This window comes from Lissotriton helveticus, chromosome 5_1 (genome assembly GCF_964261635.1).
Source record: "Lissotriton helveticus chromosome 5_1, aLisHel1.1, whole genome shotgun sequence".
Taxonomy (NCBI): domain Eukaryota; kingdom Metazoa; phylum Chordata; class Amphibia; order Caudata; family Salamandridae; genus Lissotriton; species Lissotriton helveticus.
In genome coordinates this window covers 1542478697-1542502493 of record NC_136065.1, presented here as the reverse complement: position 1 = coordinate 1542502493, position 23797 = coordinate 1542478697, and positions in this window count along the sequence as shown.

Here is a 23797-nt window from a genome sequence, read left to right as displayed (position 1 = left end):
GGGGTACACACCGTACCCCGCGATCATGGGGTGTATGAACCGTACCCCATGTTCGCTGGGTGTACGGGGCATACCCCTGCGAGCATGGGGGGTACGCACCGTATGGTGTGTATGTGATTGTGCGCTTTTCCGTACGAGTCGCCCTTACCTGACGTGGACCGTACGGATCGCGTCCTGGTGCCCCGGTCCAGATCGTACTTGTCGGGTCGTACGGCGTGTGTACGAGTCGTACGGAGATGGCTCCGGATACGATTCGTACGGATGTTTATTTTACCGGATCGGAATCGACCCCTATATGTAAAAACAATAATGGTTAATTATTACTCTTCATTCCTTAGTACCTTATTACTTTTAACACAACAGAGATATTAAGAGGATATTTGACAGTGGCTACTTAAAAGGTAAACTGACCAATACATGTAGATTGGGCAGTGCATGTTATCTCCTTGAATAATTAGCTATTAAGAAAAAAAATAGGATTCACAGAACTAACATTGAAACGTTTAAGATGCCTTCTTTCTTACACTTCGCTAATATATCACAGAAACAGTTAGTAGGAAAAAAGTAAATAACTCATTTGGATTTATCATATGTCATCACCTGTGTGCAGGTAACTGAATTTTTTTCTTACAATATGTAACTTTTGATTATAGCATAGTAGTATGGAAACATCAATGGTTATGTTCTGTATCTTCCAAAATGTCAGTCTTGATAACGCCGTAGGCTTATGTGCCAAGGGTAAGGAGTGAATCATGTTGGCCTGCTATATACAGATGCATTGATCTTCACTGATTGATCTACATTGGACCATAAAACTACACAAATAAATAATCTACTCAAGGATGTATTTGGAACTATATTATACACATTGAAGCAGTAGAATATGACTTATTGGACATTAATAAGGAGTATCACTAAAGGATACCTGTATGGTAGTCCAAAGAAAATAAAACTAGGTTTATTCTACCAATACAATTTTGAAGGTTCTTTGCTTTATATTACTTGGGATTATACCAGGAAACTTTAGGGAACAATGCACTCTACTCAATACACTTTAACCTACAATAATCTATGCAGATTCCTATAATCTCCATTTGATTCGGTGATGAACAAAATAAGTACTCCTGCTGGTGATGTTGAGTGTATAATGAATTTGTTGTTAGGCCTGCCCAATATTGTCTGTTTGTACTTAAAAATATATGCTATACATAATATCGGTATTAATAACTTTTCTTTCCCCATCCTCGTACCACCACACACAAAACCCCAGATAGCCATAGTGTTGAGCCATCCACTATCAACTTGCATCCTGAAGCAAAGAAGATTGTTGCTCTACCCAGTAGTATCATTGGCGCAACCAAGGCTGGGCTCCCATCCCCAACCACCTCACGTATACGATCTACTGATCATCCACTGATAACATGTTGTCTACTGACGTAGAGACCCTTTGACGTTTGCCCACACCCAGTAATGAGGCTAATAATAGACTAACCCTAATCTTCTGGAATCTGGCAGGGATACACCTTAAACTACAAGATCCATAATGACATTCCTTAGTAGGCAAAAATTAGGTCTGCATTTTCCAGGAGACTTGGGCAGTGGACAGAGTGCATATCAATGACTGCACAACCTATAGTGTGGAAGCTAACGCACCAAAAAAAAACAGGTAGAACCAGTGGGGGCAGATAATTTTTGTGAGGAATACCCTAGAGTGCAATTATAAACGGTTGGCAATAAAGACACAAGACATACTGGGGATCCAGTTCATTTTTGCAACAGGCATAAATTTAACTGTGTTTAATATACATGCTAGGTCCGTTCCTTATAGCAGCGAATCCCCAGTATTATCATTGTTAGATGATTTAGTAGAAGTACATCAAAGCAGCTCAAAAATGTTAGTAGTTGGAGACATTATATGCTGCTTTCGAACCCTCTTCCCTACTAAGTACTTTACTTCCCGCCCTGGTCCGACGCGGTGATTAGCACCGTTGAGCCAGGCACTTCCGGTGGGCTGGGGGGCCGGTTAGTGGTCTAGGGCTGATTTCCGGGTGACTCTTCAGGGATAAGAGTCACATGCTCAAACGGCTGCGCAGCGGATGCGCGCAGCAGGTGCGCAGTGGGCGCGGCGCTGGCACGCCAAAGGCAAGTCCATCTGCGCCCGTCCGCGGCCATACGGGGAACGGGGCCAGAATCCCTGGCCGGGCAGCAGTAAGAATACAGTATAACTTGGCTGGGCTGCAGGCTATGTGCCCCCGTATAGATAGCAGTTGTAGGCACAGCATGATGATTAATCAAGATAGAGCCTGCAGCCACTGCCCCTTTAAGTGGAATATTGACCACATAAGGCAGACAGGGAGTTCTGAATTGAACTGTGGTCTACTGAACTGTAGATCCTTAAGCAAGCATAGAATAGAAATCTTTGACTTGCTTTTAGAGAGGAAACTTGATCTTCTGTTTCTTACAGAGACCTGGCTAGACGTTGATTCTAAGCTGGATATCCTAGAGGCACTTCCCCTTGGTTACACAATAGCGAGAATTGATAGGGCGACAGGCAGAGGAGGACAATGTTTCCTTGAACCATTCACGGTTGGTGACAGTGAAGCGGGTTCCTTCATGATCAAAATTAGCCCTAGCCTTACGGTGAAGGGGCTATTGGTCTATAGACCACCTGGCCCTCTAACACGCTTTCTGCCCAGTCTGGTTGAGGCCATAACCCATCTGGCCATAAGACACGATAAGCTTCTAATACTGGGCGATTTGAATCTCCACCTGGATGATCCTCTGAATAAGGGAGCCGCTGACTTATGCCAGGACCTTTTGTCGCTCCAGCTGAGCCTGAAATCCTGTGCTCCCACTCATCAGCATGGCCACCTACTGGATCCTATATTTGCCAACTGGGAGAATGTAGGAGTGACCATCCCTCTCCCTGTCCCATGGTCGGACCACTTTTTGGTCCCCTTTGTGGTAAGGGTTCCAGAGATTGGAGCCCAGGAAAAACCCACAAGTTTCCTCGCAGGAAATGGAAAGACTTCCAGCGGGATGATTTTAATAGAGCGCTGACCTTGGGTGGGCCCCCAGGGGGCATAGATATTGAAACTGCCTGCCAAAATCTGGAGAAGCGCATAGGCGAAGCACTTAATATTGTGGCCCGCTGCTTCCTAATAAGACCGTGGGTAGGGCACAGAAATCAGCCCCTTGGTTTAACACTACTCTGCACTTGGCAAAACCTGAATGTAAATGCCTAGAGAGGCAATGGAGAAGGGGATTTCTGAGTCAGGATAGACTGGAATACATTGGAAAACGGAAAGAATATTATGGACTCATTAGGCGGTCTAAGGCCACTTACTATCAGGTCAGAATTGGGGCAGCGGAAAATTCTACTAAAGAACTTTTTAAAATCTACAAGGAGATCTCCTCCCTTGCAGCCAACGCCGCGCCAATAGCAGGCTCAGTTGAGTTATGCAATCGGATTGCAAATAATTTTTCGGAGAAGGTGGAGAAAATCTATTCCTCCTTCCCTGGGCCTGCAAGGAGGGGTATGGAATTTGTGGAACAGATCGGAGGGGCTGGGGCGGGTCTCAGATTGGATAACTTTACCATTCCCTCCTCTGAGCTACTCAGTAGAATCTGTCTTAGCATTAACCCGTTGGCCGCTGCCGCGATTTCGCGGCAGTGCGGCCGGTTTAAAAAACAGGCGGGGCTTCATCGGCCGTTGAACGTGTGCAGCACCAGCCAGGTAGTGCTCCGAACGTTCAACGGCCGATGGCAGCACTTAACCGGTTAAATCTGGCTCACCCAGAGACCCCGCCTCACCCAAGGTGCTGGGCGAGAGTCTGGCTATTCTGGAGCCCTGTATAAGGCACGTACTGGAGGTCTCGTTGAGATCACATACAGTGCCAGGGAGCTGGAAAAAAGCCATTGTTCTCCCACTCCAGAAGTAGCCAAACATTAGCTTGGACAAACTTGAAAATCGGTGACCCATTTCGCTTCTACCATATCTGGTTAAGGTGGCAGAGAAGGTTGTAAACCAACAACTTATGACTCATGTTGAGGAATCGAGCCTTCTGCACCCATCCCAATCGGGATTCCGGGAGCTGCACTTTACGGAGTCTGCACTACTCCTTGCCACAGAGGCCATTAGACAGGAGGCAGATGCGGGCCAAACTATGGCCCTGATTCTGCTGGACCTGAGCGCTGCCTTTGATACTGTGGCCCACTACACCTTGCTGCAGTGTCTGAATAAGGGCGGTGTCTCAGGTCCGGTCCTAAAATGGCTGCAATCTTTTCTGGCATAACGCCGCTTTCAGGTTAGACAGGGCGCGCAGTACTCCAAGGACATCAAATTGGAACAGGGCGTGCCACAGGGCTCTGCCCTGAGTCCTACCCTGTTTAACCTATATGTAACACCTCTGGCGGAGATAGCGGAAGGTTTTGGAATCAGGGTTGTCTCATACTCCGACGAAACCCAGCTGGTGATCTCCCTATCGCGGGCACCGGATGTGGCAGCCTCTAATTTCAGGGTACGCATGCAGGAGCTTGCCTCCTGGATGGCTAAGAACTGCCTGAAACTTAATGGTAATAAGACCCAGGTGCTTGTGGTAGGGGGTTCTCCGTCAGGCTGGACGTCGTCTTGGTGGCCTCCGAGTCTGGGCCCTGCTCCTATACCATGCACCCAGGTGAAAAACCTTGGTGTATGGTTGGACTCCGATCTTTCACATGAAGTCCACACCAGATGCATAGTGGGGACATGTTTTGGAGTCCTTAAAAGCTTGCGAAAAATGATGGATCTCCTCCCTACAGAGGCTAGGAAGACGCTGGTGCATGCCCTAATCACCTCTCGCCTAGATTAAGGCAATATTCTATATCTTGGTGCCACAGCTAAATACTTGGGAAGATTACAGGTGGTGCAGAATGCCGCCGCACGGATGGTGCTTATGCAGCCTAGGAGGGCGGCCTCCAAAAGAGCACTAGACACCCTGCACTGGCTACCAGTAAGGAAGAGAGTGATGTTTAAGGCAATGTGCATATGCCATCGCATCACCCAGGACCCGGGTCCTTCTTATTTGAAGGATCTTGTTACTAGCTATGTGCCCGCAAGGACTCTGAGATCGAGTGGGACAGGCATGCTGCTAGTGCCGAAGGTCAAGAAGGCCAGAATGGGAGGCAGGTCATTCAGGCTCCTTGCCGCTCAGAGTTGGAACAAGCTCCCTCTGAGCCCCCGGATGGAAACTTCGGAATTAAATTTTAGGAAGGCTCTTAAAACCCATCTGTTCTCATGCTGATTAGGTGGCTGCTCTGCATATTTTTTGAGGCTCTGCCTCTCTCTCTCACTTTAGCGCGGGGACACGCCAGTGTGGGGTAACCATGCGCTTTATAAACTCCTTATTATTATTATTATTATTTACTAGAGGAGGAGAACGAGATAAGGGGCATACCCAACCTGGCAACAACCAAAAATTGCCATCGTTTTACAGCTGTTTCCCTGCAGATTGTGTCACTAGTTACAGGTGGAAGCCTGAGAGCTTGCAATGGAAGGACTATATCAGACAGTAAAAGGCAGGCCACTTTTAAACGGGGTGCCAGTACTAGCATCATAGATTATATTCTTGTTGACGTTAAAATCTGGTTACTAGTTGAGGATATGTCTATCGTCCCGAGGTCCGATAGCGATCACACCCATTGCTGTTAAAAATGATGGGCCCTGCCCTGGACAGGACGCTAACCAGCTGTCTCTCTAAGGTTAAAGAGCCACTCGTAACCAACAACCGCAGAAGAGTTACTTGGCCCAAAGAACCTGCAGATACAGAGCTATACGCTAGGATTTATAAGTTATTTATACACTTTCTGTCTGGTCTGAGCAGCAGTTTGGACTGTGCATACTCTCTGAGGGCTAACCTCTATACTATTACTACACAATGGATTTTATACAGCACTGCAAACCATATTTACCAAAAATAGTCTAGGCAGCAGGCCCGCTGGCACAACAAACAATAAATGGTTTACTTGTGAATGTAAACTAGCAAAGGGGGCTTTGCAGCTAGTGGTCAAGGAGCATAGCCAGCCTGGGGTAACCATGGCCCGCAACAGATAAAAAGCAGCACTTGCGAAAGCAAAGCGGGACTTTGCAGATAAAAATTGGTACTTTGCAGATAAAAATTGGTACTAGCTTCCAGAAGGACAACCTTTCATTCTCGCTAAAGGAAACATGGAAATCACAAACACTTCTAGCTACCATATCCAGCCAGAGGTTTGGGTTGAGCACTTCTCTACACTATACTCCAGGATCGTTGATGTGAGCTGTATTCACAACTTTAGAGCTGACCAAAATATTTCCAACACCCTTCCTGCTATGTCTATGGCTGGCACAGCATTAGTTTTTAGCTTGCAGGATACCCTCTAAGCAATGTATAGACTTAAGGCAGGCAAGGCTCCTGGTCCCGATCAGATACCGGGAGATTTGTACAAATCTGAACCCATGATCTGGGCTCTGCATATAAATCTCTTGACAAACAGTATATCGGCTGGTGGGGCTAGTCCGTCCACCTGGAGGGGAGCTGAGAAAATCACTATATACAAAAAGGGGGACGCCTCCATTCCCTCCAATTATAGACACATCAGCCTGATAGATAATCTACAAAAGATCTTCGCACGACAAGTCCAGGACAAACTCCAAATATGGATAGAAGAGAAGGTGATATTGTCCCCTTACCAAGCAAGCTTTCACCCTAAAAATATTACATATGACTAGGCTTTCAGATTTATTCTGTTAACTTGGAAATACGTGTTACTGAGAAAACAGAAACCTAACGTAGGATTTCTCGACCTAAGACTGTGTTCAATTTAGTACCGCGTGAAAATGCTATGGAGAATAATGCTTGATCTCGGGACCCCAATAGATTTGGTGATCCTGTTAGCTAGACTCCATGATGATACATATGCCCAGGTTAGATGGGGAATAAATGGTGAACTAACTGATATTTTATCAATACAGCGTGGGGTACAACAGGGGTGCGTCCTTGCTCCCACGCTTTTTTCCCTGTTCATCAATGATGCGGTAAATCGATTGTTGGATTGCCGGAACGACTCTCCGGTTATGAATGGCACAAAAGTCCCAATCTTGCTCTTTGCGGATGACTCTTTACTTATTTTCAGAACACCAATGGACCTACAAATGTTATTGGCACTTTTTTTCTAGACTTCTGCAAGGACAGGAGTTTGGAGCTTCACCCATCGCCAAAACGAAAATTATGGTGTTTGGGAAAGCGAAAGGGAAATCACGTGAGGTTAGGATTGCATCTGAACCACTGGAGGATGTGAAAAACGTTGACTACCTCGGGATAAGATTAAGTGACACACTCGATTGGGAAGAACAACTAGACAAGAGTCATCTTACCCTTTGTCACAGGTCATAATCAATATAGAGATACCATAGGCAGTCTTTTGGCCGATCGTTGACTCCAGCACTAGTAGTATATCGAGCAAAAGCCCAGAGTGAAGAGTTATATGAAGCAGAGATATGGGGGCACACCAACACAATTAAACTGACGACATCTATCTGAAAACATCTTCATTAGGATCTCTCATCTCAGTACCCATCACTACCCTTCTGATGGTATGGAGACAAAATATCGAAATTAAAATATCGATATACAATAATATCGATGTTTTCATTTGAATGGTATAAAATCTCGATGTGCAATAATATCGATGGACAGAATATCGATGGACAGAATATCGATTTTAAGGTATGTATGTTACTAATATCGAAATTTTGTTTAGTGTTATGTATTTTATTATGTATTTTATATGTTTGTTAAACATGTTTTTAATGTATGTTTAGAAATTAGTAATTTTGTTTACATTTTGCGTTTCAGTATCAGAGCGGGTTGTGGGTTTATAGGGGAATATGGTGGGAAGTAATTTAATTTTAATTATTTAATTATTATGTTTTTAAAATATTTTTCATTAATAATTAATTGTTAATTAATAATTAATTGGTAATTCATTATTATTAATTAGTTAATTAAATTAATTAGAGTTAATGTAGTAATATTTTTTATTTTGTGTTATTAATTAATAATTAATTGGTAATTGATTATTATTAAGTGATTAAATGATAATTACATTTTTATGTGATTTATTTATGTGTCGTGGGTTGTGTGTTTATAGGGAAATAGGGTGTGAAATAATTAAATTAAATTAATTAAAGAGGTTGTATTTATTTATTGGTATTTATTATTAATTAATTGTTAATTAATTAATTGGTAATTAGTTTTTTTAAATTATTTTATAATATTAATTATAAATATTGTATTAATAAATTTTGTTTATTCTTGTAAATATATTGTTCATTAATTATTAATTGGTAATTAATATTTGTCAATTAGTTAATTTATAATTACATCAATTTAATAATATTAATTGTTATTAATTGATTAATTGATAATTAGATTTATTGTCTTTTTTTGTATGTGTAGTGTGTTGTGTGTTAAAGGGGGAGTAGCGTGGGAAGTATTTTTTGTTATTTAAGTAAATATTCATAATAAATATTTGGTATTTAGTAATATATTTTTGTAAATAAAATATTATATCTTTTTTTGTTAAAAAAAATATCTAATTGATGAGTATGTTAATATAAGGCTTACGCTATCCTGCGCTTTTGCTACTATTGCACCCCCTGGAGTGGGAATAGTAATTTTTACCCCTACGCTATCCAACGCGTTCCCTACTGTGGCACCCTTTGGAGTGGGAATAGTAATTTTTACCCCTATTCTATCCAACGCTTTCCCTACTGTTGCACCCTCTGGAGTGAGAATAGTAATTTTTACCCCTACGCTATCCAACGCTTTCCCTACTGTTGCACCCTTTCGAGTGGGAATAGTAATTTTTACCCCTACGCTATCCAACGCTTTCCCTACTGTTGCACCCTCTAGAGTGGGAATAGTAATTTTTACCCCTACGCTATCCAACGCTTTCCCTACTGTTGCACCCTATGGAGTGGGAATAGTAATTTTTACCCCTACGCTATCCAGCGCTTTCCCTACTGTTGCACCCTATGGAGTGGGAATAGTAATTTTTACACCTACGATATCCAACGCTTTCCCTACTGTTGCACCCTTTGGAGTGGGAATAGTAATTTTTTCCCCTACGCTATCCAACGCTTTCCCTACTGTTGCACCCTCTGGAGTGGGAATAGTCATTTTTACCTCTACGCTATCCAGCGCTTTCCCTACTGTTGCACCCTCTGGAGTGGGAATAGTATTTTTTTCCCCTACTGTATCCAACGCTTTCACTACTGATGCAATTTGTAGAGTAAGTATATATGTTAATTTATATGTAGAGTTTTTAATTTATTTTAAATGTATATTTTTTAGTTATTATTTTTTAAATATGTTTTAATGTTTATACCTATAATTTGTTAAATTATATGTATTTTTAAATTATTTTTATATTATTATTATTAATACATTTAAAAAAACGATATTTTTTACTTCCATATATTTGTACTACGATACTTTTTTCCGATATTTTTGTACTTACCTTTATGTAGATAGAACTTTGATATTTTTGATGTCGATATTTTCGCTTTGATATTTTTGTATGTCTATATTCTGTCTGTCGATATTATGTCATAGATCCCCTTCTGATCCCATTGTTTTTTGACCTAGGGCTAAAAAGAAGAGGTGATATGTCCTCACTGAAACCCCTAATGCATTGGCTATGTTTGTGGACCACACCCCAACTCTCTGATTATTGTAATTACCTGAGGGAGGTTTTGACGATCAGTGGTACTAAAAGATTACCCTGGTTCAGGCATGTTGCAAGTTGGTACTAAATACTTGGCATGACGGAACTGTGGGAACATCCAGAGAGGGCTACCAGAGGAGACCTATTGAGGCTTAAGACTAGGTATTGGGTGGTTGTGAGATAACGTTGTGTCACTAGACTAACAAATGAACAAGTAAAAACCCAATATTTAAGTGCCAAGTCATGCCCCAGTCTTGAACCTTTTTTGGATCTAATTACACATCCGCTTGCCAAAACTTATATGTTAGATTTTGATATGGTAACCTATCATGCAGGCTCCCTAGCGATCAGGCCGCTGGGTTATTACTTGAACTATGCCCTTCCTATGGTAGAGCACAAGAGACAGAAGAACACATACTCCTTTTTCTATACAAAATACCAACTGATTCTCAGGCGGTGGATACGACCGATCTGCCTAAACATTGGAGACAGGCAACATCAGGTTGCCTATAGGATCTTAAAAACAGGGACCTCTGGCCCAATTGTTTTTGCAGTTAGTCATTTTTAGGTTTCGCCTGTCGAAAGCTGTGCACCGCGCAGCTTTTCGGTGCAGGCGAAATCTAATGTTTACAAGTATGTGGCTTGGGAATCCGTCCTCTGTTCCATTGGCTAGCTCCATAAATGGAGGCTAGCCATTGGAACAGAGATCTGTCCGTCAATTGCGGAGCAGATTCGGGGGCGTTCCGGCCATTTTTACTCATCCTGCCCCTTTGACAACGTCATGCGGCCGTAGACGGGGTTTATTTTTTTTTGTCGTCCAGGTTTGTTTTGGCCATTCCGCGGCCGACTGCCGCCGGAGGAAGTCCAGGTCCAGGTGAGTGATTGTAGCCGTTCCCGCCGCCCCCCTCCCGCTGTCCGTGTTCCCGTTCCTGCCCCCCCTCCCGCTGTTCGTGTTCCCACCCCCCTCCCGCTGTCCTTTCCCGCCCCCCTCCCGCTGTCCGTGCCTTTGCTGCCCCCCCCCTCCCGCTGTCCATGTGTGCCCGTTCCCTCCTGCATTCTCTCTTTGCGGGAGGCTTTTAGCAGAATCCTGGCCTAAGCTGCATGGTCCCACTGTACATACATGCACAATGCAGATTGAGTGAATTTGCAGTAACTCTAACCGTGCACGTCTGTGTTCCTTCGGATGTTCACCCTCTCGCAGTGCAGCACTCTCGGCAATGGTGCCCCGATCTGCCCTGATCACTTTGAGGGATATCAAGGTCTTATGTGCTGATGCAGGATTACAGGAATGGAGCAGGTCGCCGATTGCCGACTTTGTTGCACACCACAATCCGAGGGATCCCTGCGTTAGTGAGTAGGGCCAGGCCTGAAGTAGCTGGACGATGTGGGGTGTGTACTTCTCGCTGGTCTCAGACCGCATGATGGCCGTCGTGATCTTTCGTCCCTGGGGTCAATCGATCCCACCACCATCCGCAGCTGAGATCAGAGGCCTGTGTTGTTGCCTGCAGGACCCCCCGGGCTGTGCCGTCATCCATTTGTTTCCACCCGCCAACCATCAGGGTGATCGATTGCAGGGTGTCCAGGGGTACCTCTGTGCCTGGTGGTTCCGTGTCACATTTGTGCGCCTGCCCCCCCTGCTGTTCATGTTCCCGCCCCCCCTCCCGCTATCCTTTCCCGCCCCTCTCCCGCTGTCTTTTCCCGCCCCCCCTCCCGCTGCAATGGTGCACTAGTGCACCCCGGGGTGCACTAGTCTCGCGCGGATCAACACTGAGGCGAAACCGTTGCATTGTAAATGCTTGTTTATTCTCCTTTTGGATTATCCGACAGAAGTTCCTACCCTAGGCTGTGTCGTCTGCTACTACCAGAATCGAACTCTACAATCACAAAATGCTGTTTACTAGAGCAAAATGAATTGTGTATTGTATACAAGACTTCTCTCTAATACTTCCCAAGCCCGGTGTTTCTTAATTGTATAGCTGTTACCTGGGTGCCCACTTGTTTCAAGGGTTTTAACATTTTATTCTTGCTGTTTTTATTGAATATATTATATACAATTTGTGATACAGTCTTATTTAGACAATTCATACACAAGCATCATGGCATAGGTGTTGAGTTTAAATTATTGTAATGTATGTATGTAATCATGTTTGACAGTTATCTGTCTTGGGATTATATTTTAATTCAATTTCTAGCAAAATGTTATGTATGAATCTCACCCTCAGGCATGGCGGACCATCTCTGTTTTTTGTCTTTGGTAGTGTATTCGCGCTAATTTTGTGCAATTGGATTTTGAGGTGTACTTATGTAAATCAATCTATGCTTACTGTATTGTCCTAAAACAATGTTTGTTTTTTTTAAACTGTTTTATGTAACTTTGATGGCCAATGGGCGACTAAAGTGTATATATATATATGCTATACATGCTTACTTACAGAAGATGCTTCCACTGAGCCCTCTCCATCTATTGGACAGATATACTGTCCTTCGTATATTCTTCCTTCCACCACAGCATATGACAGGGAGCATGGGTCAGCTCACTTCAAGCATTGTCTTACCTGATTGTGAGTGATACCATTCTGTTCATACACATTTTGCGCTTCCCCACAATAAGTAGTTCCCTTAATTTCAAGAGACTACTGGCACATGGTGTGCATTTATGTAAAATATAAAGAATCTGCTAGAGGGATAACCAGCCAGTGTGAGTAAATGCTGCTATATCATCTGTACATTTTTGTTTTGTGGGAGTTTGCAAACGAGTACTCTACCAGTTTCAGTGTCTGAAGAATTCAATTACTGCTTCTGAATATGCGTGCTTGCACTTTTTTATGGATGCGGAAGAACCTTGCTCACTGACCTGTCTGCACAGTTGTGGGGCAGATCTACCATGCCTGCCTGTACTGTACCTCTTCTGTACGTCTCTGTATGTATGTATGAAGTGAGCTAACACTGCTGTAGTTTTCTCTGTACCAGTTCTTCTGTTTATGGGAGTGGAAATGCACTTTTTGTGTCTGTGCTTTATGTATTCTGAATATCTACATGGATATTGTGCTGCTGTTTTCTGTCCTTTTTAGGTCGGCATTTGCTAAACCTTTTGATTTTACTGAGCTAAAATGGTTACATTCTTCCACTCACTGTGTGACGGAAAGGTATGAAGACAGAAAATAATGTTGAACAGGTGCTCTAAAAAGCTGCTGTTGCAATCCCTATAACAATTGGTGCTCCATACATTTCATGAAGCACTGGAAAGGCTTCAGCATAATCATGCACTATTTCACCAATGTTGGCAACATCTACGCCAGTGTAGCTCCTTGAGGTAGGATATGTGTCTTCAGGGTGTGAATCAAGAAGTAGTGGCAGCACTGACTTGGGCTGTCATGTCGAGTTTGCGGTCGGTGGTGATCCCGAGGTTCTTGGCTTGGGTAATGGGGGTGGGAGTAGGTCCAATAATTGTTGGCCCCAAATGGAGTCACACAGAGAACACCTCTCCCCTAAGATTACAACTTCAGTCTCCCTTAAGATCACAACTCCAGTCTACACAGCTTTCAGTTTCAGGCAGTTGGACTTCATCCATCATTCATTGGTCATTGTGATAAATGTATATTCTAGGCAGATTCAGTTAAGGGATTCAGCTGAGGGGAGAGAAGCAATGTGAGCTTGTGGGGCTTTAATTGATTAGGCTGTTTGTGAATAGTGAAAGTCTGTGCTGTGTATCTCCAATATATGGGATCTACATATGTACAGGTGAAGTTTGAGTGAGTATTGCATGTGTGTACGTGCCTGTGGTGTTTTTGCGCATGTGTGTGGTATCGCCAGTCTGGTGTAGCTATTTCTGTGTGCACAGTTCTTTTGAGCATGGTTTGTGTGTGCAAACATGGTGTCAAAACTTTAGTGCTGTCAATCTGAAAAAAATACCTGCGGAATTAATTATTTAGTACTGAGCTGAGTTTGGATCATTACTCTTCATACCACCAGGTGTATATCATACCAAAGTGCATAACTTATAGTAGCTATTTATTTAACTGAATTTTTATCAGTACCATTGATAGTATGTTTGAAGAGTAAGATCACTATAAACAGGACCACTGTAATTATGCAGCCGAGGAGAACCAAATTATGCGGCAGTGTTGATTTAATTATGCAGCAGAGACAAATAATGCGGCATAGCGAGGCACATTTTGTGATAGCATTACTTTATTACTTTCTCATTTTGGTTTTACACTGGTTATCACTATTGAGGCATAGGTTGTAACTCAGTAGTACAAGTTTTACCACACAAGTATAGTAATAAGTAACAGAAAAGTGACCAGTCAGCCTTTGCGAAGGGCCTTCAACTGTGCAGCAACATGTGTGGCATTATTTTTAACAACTTTTGATCCATTGCGTTAGAACATTTTTCTTAAATGTGCAGATTATGCAATGAATTATGTGGCAAATGCGTTAAATCCATCATTCTGTGGAAATCACCATAGCTGTAAAATTGCATAATTCCAGTGGCCCCAGTGATAACCTGGGAATGTGCAATGTACTGTAACAGGAATATCAGAAGATGAATGTGCAGGTTTGTAACCCTGCCACACTGGTGAGAATAATTTCAGTGACTTTCAAATAAGGAGCATAAAAGGGAATTGTAACCAGGACGCCCTCTACTCACAAACTTCACAAACAACAAAACCTGGTTACAAAAAACACATGACAACTTTAAACAATGTCTACCAAGAGGGTATCATGTCTTACTCCTTGGTGAGGCTATGCTTACGTATTTAGTCATGCCCACCCGTATGTGTTAATCTTAATAAAAAGACACCCACTTCAGGTCACAAGACCATCAGCTAATGGTCTTCAAATGGCCTGACAAAGTATGAATAAAAAGTGTGAGGTGGGTCAGAAAGGGCCTCACGTAAGCACCATCCATGGAGCTACTGGTTGGTACTCACCAGTTTGCTCACTCTGTCATCATTGGCACTTTCCTGACAGAAACGAATGTGACCTAACTCTTAAACTAATGTAGAAATGTAAGAAATAAAAGAGTGGGGTGTATAAATAAAGGTGACATCTATCTACCATCTAAGCCCCGTATTGTGAAAAAAAGTAAACTGAACTCCGCATAAATTAAAATAGAGTTGTGAACATCTGTACAGATGTTCACAACTCTATTTTCATTCAGCTCAGCACAATTTCTTACTTGAGATAAAATAGTTTTTTGCTTCACCACAGCATCTGGCAAAGAAAAGACAGATGCACATATTCTAGTAGGCATTGCAATACCATGTTATGGCTGCTCAACCAATGAACATGAACCGCCACTATCTGAATACTGTAATCCATGCCCCATTCTTCAGTTGATTACTGTGCTCATCCTACATACACTAAACTACATAACACTCTCAGAATCCCCACACAGAAACAACCATAATTGAGATGCACAAGGCCATTCATAGTCCTGGGCCCTGGTGCCACTGCACCTGCTGCATCATTGGCAGGTAACCCCCATCTCCTTTCCCCCAGCACACACCTCCCTACTGCCGCTGCCTCAAACATTAGGTTTACCACAGGGTTGTTTTTTTTGTTTACCAGCATAACCAATATTTTAATGTCTCACCCAGTACAAAAAAAGTAACACATCTAAATCTGGTATTTTTCTTCCTATCAGCACATAATTAAAAAAGTAATTCTTAAAACAATGGACTTTAAAATGTATTCTTGAGGTTCCTTGATGACCCCTGACTGATAGTTAAAGTAAACAAAGTGGCATGGAGGAAGCAGACTGCTGGTGCTTTCTCGTGGCTTTTCTGCTGTGACTGGGAGGACCAAAGGTCATGTTTGGGTGAGCTTGGCCTACCCGGCCTCCTGCTAGAGCTAGACCTGCTTTCACTGCCTGTAATGTTTCTGTTGTAGGTGTGGTGTAGTTTTACACTTCACCCACGTACTCGTGGCAAAGTTTCCAAACTCAACCTGAGGTCCAGGTGAACTCATATGGTCCTGCTGCATCCAGGGACATCCTGCATCAAGATACCAGGAGCCCACCCCAGCAGACCCGCCCATGCAGGTCAGAGATGCAGAGTGAAAGCAGGCTGTGGGTAGGGGTTACTTGGGGGTGTGGTGTGGCAGCAGTGGGCGGTATACAACGGTAACCATGCATTTTTTACAACGCGGTACCGTTACCACGCTACTTTTACCACGCAAGTCGTTACCACGACTTGCGCTGGGGGGCGCTCCAGGATAGTAAATAGTTTAATTTACTATCCAACTCCTTTCCCTAGAGTCCACGGGGACTGGAGTTGGAATAGTAAATTAAAAAATGTACTATCCAGCGCCCCTCCACGCAAGTCGTTGTAACGACTTGCGTGGTAAAAGTAGCGTTGTAACGGTACGCGTTGTAAAAGTACGCGTGGTACCGTCATACATCCGCAGTGGACATCTATTGCAGGACAATCTGTGTCTCGTAGGACTGGTTCATGTAGAGGACCACCCGGCCTCTCCCCTAAAGTTTATCCTCGCACACAACAAGAGGCGTCCCCCACCTATGTGCACATGATGCGTCGATAACATCTCAATTCAAGCCCTAATCGACACCGGGGCATCGGTAAACGTGATGGGCTTGAGTTACTATGAAAGGTTAGCTCCCCGTCCTCCTCTCACCCCCAGCTCAGCCACAATCTTCACCTACAGGGGTACAGAGCCCCTACCGCTGCTGGGCACGATTGAGGTTGATGTCACGAGTTCCAACCACGTCATCAGGGCCAAGTTTTACATAACAGAAGGACAAAAGGGCATGCTGCTTAGTTGCCACATCGCAGAAGATCTGGAGCTTGTGTTCGTTGTGAAGCAAATACACGACTCGCATGTGGACAACTTGCTCCATGAGTTCCCTCAACTGTTCTAAGGGCTGGGAAAACTGAAGGACTACAAGGCAACTCTACACATCTTAAAACCATTAATCCCACAACACTCAGGCATAGGCATGTCATGTTCTATCTCCACACCCTGGTTGAGAAGGAGTTGCAAGAACGGGAACACCTTGGAGTAATGAGAAGGTGTCTTGCCCTATGCAATGGGTTTCACCACTGGTAATCTCGCCAAACCTTAAGCAGCCTGGGGCCATCCGGCTCTGTGTAGACATGAGGCTCCCCAACCAGGCTATCCGGAGGGAAAGACATGTGACCCCCACAATGGAGTACATTGTGGCAGGTCTAAATGGGGCACAGTGGTTTTTCCAAGCTGGATCTTAATTCCAGGTACCACCAGCTGGAGCTGGCGCCCGAAAGTCATTACATCACGACTTTTACCACACACGTTGGACTACGGCGGTACACTAGACTCAGTTTCGGAATCTCTTCAGCAGTGGAGGAGCTTCAGAATGCCATCAAAGAAACCCTCTCAGGGCTAGTGGGAGTCATAAACCTGAGTGATGGCATTCTCATATATACCCCGAGCCTGGAGGATCACCACGAGTGACTGCGTGCCACCGTACAGCACCTGACAGATTGTGGCCTCAACCAACACTGGAAAAAGTTCTCATTCTATGAGAATTTTATTGACTTCTTAGGATATGTGTCCTCCTGCGAGGGTCTCCAAGTTGATCCCAGGAAAGCGGAAAACATCTGGAGTGCACCTGTGCCACAAAACCCAAATGAAGTGCACAGTTTCCTCTGAATGGTATCGTACTGCGAAAATTCATACCTAACCTGGTCACAAAATCAGATCCACTGCACCGACTCACAAAGATGAACGTGCCCTGGTGGTGGGGTCCCAAGGAAGAGGTCGTATTTCAGGAGATAAAGAGAACACTGTTGGATCAGGCCATGATGGCCTATTTCCACTGACGGAAGAAAATAGATCTAGTTTCGGACACCAGCCTCCCCAGGACTCCGGCTTGGGTCCTTTCTCCTGCAGGAAGATGGTCAAGGAGAGTATGTCCCTGTGGCCTATGAGAGCCGGTCGCTGTCACAGACAGAAACCAGGAATGCTCAAATAGAACGCAAGGTGCTAGCCATCCGATGGTCCTTCCAGCACTTCCATCTCTACCTAACGGTCACCAGTTCAGGATGGTGACGGATCACAAGCCACTCATGCCACTGTGCAGTGGATCATCCCACCTGGCCCCCCCGAGGATAGAACAATGGGCAATACAGTGCCAAGCCTACTCTTTTCAGCTGGTCTCCAGGCCTGGTGTCAACGATCCAGATGATTTTCTATTGCGTCATCCTTCACAAGCACCCCGAGAGAACAGGTCCTGAACGAAGATCGCACAGAATGTTTTGTAAACATTGAGGCTCACGCTTGTCCCGTGGCCGTCACCCGAGAAGACATAAAGGAAGCCACAGACACTGATGACACACTGTGCCAGGTGTAAGAAACCTTCCAAAAAGGACAATGGCACAAATTCCTGGAAGGATCCAAACTGCTGTTGGCGGACGAGCAGAACACACACCATCTGCTCTGGAGGGCACAACATGAACGGAGCACGAGTGGGTCCGGTCTGGTGTGGCGCAGTCAGAGGATCATCCCCAGGAGCCTCCAAGGTTGGATGATCAAGCTCACCCATCAAGGCCACCAGGGGCTGCCAAGACCATGGCGATGCTCCGAAACGAAAGTGTGGTTCCCAGGCATGGATGAGCTTCTGAATGAAGAACTCAGGTGTTGGAACTCATGCACCATCACCGGAAAAAGGGTCAGTGTCGACTTCGGGAGTTTTCCTGATGGGCGGAACACCCTGGTGATCATAGACTCATTCTCTATGTTTTCAGTGGTTGAACTCGTACCCTCCACCACATTTGTCCTTGTGCGACCCGGGCTGGAGAAAACCTTTCTAATGTTTGGTTTGCCGGGAGAAATTAGTCCGATAAAAGGCAAAAGGCACAAAAGGCAGTTCACCATCGGAGAATCATACCCCAATGGCCACAGGTGAACGGGGAGGTGGAAAGATTCAAGAGAACACTGAATTGAGCCCTTCGAATCAGAGTAGACCAGAACCAAGATGCCAAGGTATGTCTTCACCAGTTCCTGCTGGCCTACCGGCAGACCCTACTCTCCACCATGGGGTGCACCTCCGCAACCCTCTTATTCAGACAGCCGCCCAGGGACGTCATTCCCCGCAATTCCAATTGGGTGCCACCAAGTCTGGACATGGAAAGAGTACAGCAGAAGCAGTGAACAACCAATGAAAAAACCTCCCTAGATCGCCACGCCAGGATTCCATGTTTGTAAGTTGGATCGCAAATAGTAATCAAAGACCATCACCCGGGGTGGAAGTTCCGCACCCCCTATGAACCAGAAGCATGGACAGCCGTGCAAGTCGACGGAACCATGATTACCACCAGGCGAGGCCGACATACGATTGTGAAGAACCTGGCTTGGTGCAAGGAAGTTCCCCCAAACACCGCACCTATGAGCATCCGGAGGTGGGCAGAAAGCAACCATGAAAACAAAGACTTTCCACCTGCTGCGGCATACGAAGCGAGCTCACAGCTCACACTCCAACAGGCAACCATAGGACAATCTGGAGGCATGGGCACTGGCAGTCAAGACCAAGGGAGTCGCACAACACATTTCAGAAGTACATCGGACAGGCGGGCAACACCCATTGGGATCACCGGGCTTCAGCCCCCCCCCGTATTGTGTGTCAGCATGGGCTGAGAAAGCTTCGCGGGCTGACGACCGTCTAATTGCGACCACACCCGAGTACTTCACTGGTCCTTAAAAGACCATTTACTTGCTAATGAGGCTTTGTTGTGTTTTCACCCCTTCTTAGAGCCACTCTGCCTATGGCTGGAAGAATTAGCCCCACCCTGAAATCTTTTTCAGCCCCCCCGAAATTTGGCTCTAGTTGCCTGCCTGACATCGGACGAAGGTTGTGCCGGTGAACAACAGTGGAATCTGGTGCCAAGATGTCAGCGCCATCAGCTGCGCCCAAACCCAGCACCCAGCCAGAAGCTAAGAGTCTTTGTTTGTAAATGTGTGTGAAAATTTGGTTACATATATGTGCTTTGATTAAGATGGGAGGGATGTAGAGAGCCACCCAGTCTCTCCCCTATATTGTATACTTGCACACCCCTCCTGACCGGCCAGGCTCAGTCCGAGGGGATATATAAACGGGCAGTGATCGCATGTGATCACTCGCCGAGCGGCACACTAAATGTGTGGAGTATCTATGAGGGGCTACAGTAGGGGGTGAAACAGCGTTTACATCGTATTCGTTACAACGCATGCGATTACAAACGGTCAGTACAACAACTGTGTTGTTACAACGCAAGCCATTACAGCGCAAGTCATTTCTACGACTTGCTGTAGGGGGCGCGCTAAACTAAGGAATAGTATAATTTACTATTCCAACGCCTTCCCTACTGTTGCACGTGCTGGTGTTGAATAGTAAATTATACTACTTCTAAGTCCAGCGCGCCCCCTATAGCGAGCCATAGAAATGACTTGCAATGTAATGGTTTGCGTTGTAGCAACGCGGTCGTTGTAACGACTGTGTTGTAATCGCATGCGTTGTAGCGCATGCTTGTTACATCGCATATTCCAGTAGGGGCGGTGTTTGTGATCTTACCACAGCGGTGATGCGTGACCCAGACGGGTGCTGCTGTGGTAGTCTGCCCGAGCCCTCCTCGCCCTTTTGCCAGGTGGGAACACTTTTACGCAGCTGGAAAAGGCCTCTAGAGCCACCTTTTATAAAGGTTAGTACTTCACAAAGCTCGCAAATTAAAAAAAATAAAAGCTGCAGGTGCTGTGCTACGAGGTAACACTTCGCTGCTCCCCAAAATCACCTCAATTGTCGAGTTTTGACTCTGCACATTGTCTACGACTCCACTGTCTCTCGCCATTAGATGGGAGGCTAGTCTCCACAGTATCTCACTCGACTCATACAGATGGCACAAGCTCGTGAGACATCTCTGTGGGTTGAACACCTGACACTGCGTTTCGCTCGCGTGTAAACTAGGGGTGACCAACAGTCCGTAAATTAGACGGACCGTCCGTAAATTGGACCTTATGTCCGTTGTCCGTAAGGATTTCTTTTACGGGTGCCTTTTGTCCGTAATTTTGGGCCTTTCAGGGAACAGAGCTGTTCCCCTGTGAAAGGCCTCAGCTCCTTGATGGGGCCGCCTCGCACTCCTCCGAGCACAAGAGCAGCCCCACCCCGCACATTGTCATTCTGTGTGGGGCTGATTGCCACATACAGAATGACAATGGGTCACTCTGGGCTGGCACAGCATGTGGTGGCCTCCTCCTGCCTCAGTCAAGGGCAGGGCATTCTGACACATGGAAGTGCAAAAACGCCCATGCTGCTTCTAGGTGACAATCCAGTTAACCAAAGGAAGGCAGTGAAAGGAGTTCAAAGGAAAGGATTATAGTTCTTTCAGAGTCTCATCATTTTAGAAATGACACATGTTCAATATTATATTCAAGGAAGCCATGGTTGTTGCTTTTTTATTCTATACAACTAACAACCATTGACAAAGCCAATAGTTCTGGCTTGTTGTAGGTGTAACGTTACTTGTTGTATTATATGCCGGCCTCTCTTTTGTAGGGCACACACAAAAGACTGCGGCCTGTTGTTTTGGACTACTAAGAGGCTTGAGGCCAGTACTCAAGTTCTTTGATGCCCCAACCAGGCAACTGGTGATCCAGGCTACTGTCATCTCTCGCCTGGATTATGCCAGTTCTCTCCTGGCTGGGGCTAACCAGGCCGAGCTAACCCGTTTGCAACGGGTTCAGAATGCCGCGGCGAGAGCGATTGTTGGCCTGCCCAGATTCAGTTCTGTGGCAGGTGTCCTTCGCTCTTTACATTGGCTTCCGGTTAGGAAGCGCATTCTTTTTAAGATCTTATGTCTTGCTTTTAAGATTCTGAGAGGTATCGGCCCGGAAATTTTGTCGAGCTGCCTTTCCTTTTATGTCCCCACCCGCAGTCTCCGTTCCCAGGGTCTGGCTCTTGCAGTGGTCCCCAGATTTAGGCTCAGTCGTATGGGAGGCCGTTCATTTAGGGTCATGGCTGCATCAGCATGGAACTCCCTCCCCGTTGAAATTCGTCTGATGGAGGACCTTTTGACCTTCCGGAGGGCGATAAAAACTTTCCTGTTTTAGTTGTTCTGATTTTATTTTCTGTTGTGTTATGTTCTGCCTTGTCTTTGCGCCGGGACGCTCCTTCGCTGGAGTATCTGTGCGCATAATAAATCACCCTAACATAACATAACATAACATATATCTGGGTGCAATGACAGAAGCAACAAAAATACCAGTTGGGTGGCACTTTGCACTAAGCACTGATTTTTAGCTTATGTGTTTTAAGCCATGCCCTTAATTACACCGAACATCCTTTTGGAGAGACCCCCCCTAGGTTTTTCACCCCATTTTAAGCTCTGGAAACAACATCAGGTCACAGTTGCCCCACGTCCAGGCACTGTGCATCATGCATGACTCATACCTTCCACTTTTTCAGATTGCCTGTGTGCCTATGTGCAGGGGCATAGTGAACCCTGCCCCACCCCACCCTTTGCTTTAGGAACTACAGCGAGGGTGGAGTTCTTGATTGGTCTCTTCTGTCTGCAACTCTGCAGACAATGGCTCAGCTCATAATTAATGTGGAAAGGTGAGTAAGTAAGTAAAGGGATGGGATGGGATGGGTGAATGGATGGATGGATGGATGGCTGGATGGATGAGTGAAATGATGGATGGATGGATGGATGAGTGAAAGCTTGGATGATGGGCGAGTGAATGGGTGGATGGATGAGTGAAATGATGGATGCCGGTCGTAGTTGTGTGGAGCGGCGAGTGGAGTTCTGTACCTCACCTCTGTACCAGGCAATAGCGGATCAACGTGGGCGGAAGAAGATACAGCGTTACAGCGGGACTGCGAGTCCCAGGACTATCAGCGGCGTGCTTACCAGCCGCACCTGGTGACTCTTCCCAACTGACCCCGCCCCCGGGGCCATTGGATACAAGATCACGCCCCTGGACGCGCATCGCGGAACGCACGCAGGACGGCGCCGGGCAAAGCTCGGGCCAAGGGCGGACCCGTTATAGCCCGTTTGAGCCCGGGAGAGACCGGACCGGGCCACCCCTCTATGTTCGAGTCCAACTGTCCCTTATATTTTGTTCTGGTTTTGGGCAATCAGAAAATCAACTAATATGGCATCAAGGGAGACGAGGAGCAAAGCGGTCACCCTGGTTACAGGTACTTTGGACAGTTTCCTTGTCAAAGCAAATACTGTGGTAAATAACGGTCTTACAGCCCTAGAGAAACAGATAGCAGAGGGGATTGAAAGTACACAGCGACTTTCCCCGGGCCCCACTACGAATGTTAGATCCTCAGAATTGTTGGATGTTACCCATTTATCCCTTCTGGACAGCATTGACCAAACAATTGAATCAGTGCTACAGCAGTTGAGGACATCATCCAACTCAAATAGAGATCGTGACTCACTCCCCATCATTCCAAAGTCAACGCCTCCCCCAACATCTCAGCCAGCTTTGACTCGGGAAGAGGGGAGTGATTCCAATTCATTACATCCACGGGGCCTCCGGGAGGGTGCAGTCCCGAAAAGAAAAAGACCTAGGCAGTCCAAGGGTGCTAAGAGGGCAAAATTGGATTACACTCTAAACACCAATGTCAACCTCATTGATGTCACAGAAACTTCCCCTACTGTGATTGTCAATGAAATGGTGAGTCCAATGCACCCTGCCCACACTCATACGTCCTTGCAGCCTGGTCCATTTATTTTCGGAGAGGGGTCTTCTAGCAGCATGGATCAATCAAGCAGTTCTATAATTAACATTCTTAAAGAGCTGCTAGACACCTTGCTGGCTAGGCTTGATTGTATAGATGCTAGACTTCTAGCTATAGAAAAAGCAACCGGGGATAGGGTTGTCCAGCCAGGATTGCGATCCAGCGCTCAAAGAGTAAATGTGATAAATAGTGGGATCTCCCCCCCATCTAGTGCTCCTAGTACTACGATTCCAACACGGCCTAATTCCACTACCACTGTGAACGTTCCTACAATTACCCCATCCCAACCCAACCTCTCATCTTTCCCAGGGCTTCTTCCTCCAGTGC